Source organism: Hippocampus comes, unplaced genomic scaffold (assembly GCF_001891065.2).
Source record: "Hippocampus comes isolate QL1 unplaced genomic scaffold, H_comes_QL1_v1.1 scaffold22, whole genome shotgun sequence".
In the NCBI taxonomy this organism is placed as follows: domain Eukaryota; kingdom Metazoa; phylum Chordata; class Actinopteri; order Syngnathiformes; family Syngnathidae; genus Hippocampus; species Hippocampus comes.
Genome location: NW_017806175.1, coordinates 8,177,531 through 8,178,465, shown reverse-complemented (window position 1 = coordinate 8,178,465; position 935 = coordinate 8,177,531). Strand labels below are relative to the sequence as shown.

At 60.5% G+C, this 935-nt stretch overlaps 3 protein-coding genes across 3 annotated transcripts in view; 2 read left to right on the top strand and 1 right to left on the bottom strand.

Annotated features, from left to right (window-relative positions):
• Positions 1-935, bottom strand: part of mettl27 (methyltransferase like 27) — a 26,671-nt gene that overhangs the window by 17,626 nt on the left and 8,110 nt on the right. The window lies entirely within an intron of this gene.
• Positions 1-935, top strand: part of LOC109532051 (claudin-4-like) — a 13,712-nt gene that overhangs the window by 5,636 nt on the left and 7,141 nt on the right. The window lies entirely within an intron of this gene.
• Positions 298-935, top strand: part of LOC109532045 (claudin-4-like) — a 4,979-nt gene continuing 4,341 nt past the window's right edge. The window contains exon 1 of the mRNA XM_019896644.1: positions 298-541. The gene's annotated coding sequence lies outside the window, so the exon portion shown is untranslated. The remainder of the gene's footprint in view (positions 542-935) is intronic.

Genomic DNA, 935 nt, shown 5'->3' with positions numbered 1-935 from the left:
GCCCCACCCATTCGCAGCCGCAATGTGTCGCGGATCTGTTTGTGACCAACAGGTGGCGCTGCGGGGCTCCTCCTGCGCCCGCACACCTGTTGGCGATCGCGTCATTAGTTTTCTGTTCAAAGGCCTCCCTGCCCGCCCGAGTTTCTGTCGGTTCGTGTTTTCGCTCGCGCCCCGGGCTTTCGTTTGTGACTTTGGATTCTTGTCCTTTTCGGGTTTTTGGTTTGGGATTGAGTTTTTTATTCATCCACGTCGTCAAGTCGGCCCTGCTCCCGCCGGCTTTTTGGGGGGTCCTCCGCCACCGCGTTCGTGACACGATGGCACCAGGAAGCGATGATGCGGCCGAGTGAGGCTCCGCCCGGCCGAGCTCCCAAAAGAGCAGGCGCGGTCGTCCCCGCCCCCCTTCAGCGCAGTCGCGCGCAGGTGACACCGAGCCGAGGACGCTCGCAGGCGAGCTTCGAACGGCAAAAGAGCGGAGAGGAGAAGACGCGTCACATCTGCAGCGCCGACGACAAGTCCCGAGGACGACGTCGAGACCTCCGAGGTGTGTTGCGGAACACAAGTGAGCAATTGTCGTCCTCGCGGTCGATTCTCTTTTGCAAGACGACAGTAGTGAGAGGCAGGCAGCGTGTTGCCACATCAAACGCACGCTTTTGTTCGCGTTCCTACCTGCCCAGATGGTTGGGGGGGTTCACATCTGCAGCGCCGACGACAAGTCCCGAGGACGACGTCGAGACCTCCGAGGTGTGTTGCGGAACACAAGTGAGCAATTGTCGTCCTCGCGGTCGATTCTCTTTTGCAAGACGACAGTAGTGAGAGGCAGGCAGCGTGTTGCCACATCAAACGCACGCTTTTGTTCGCGTTCCTACCTGCCCAGATGGTTGGGGGGGTGGGGGGGTCACCCGTCTTGCGTTTTTCCAGTTTGGCGGGGGCCATCC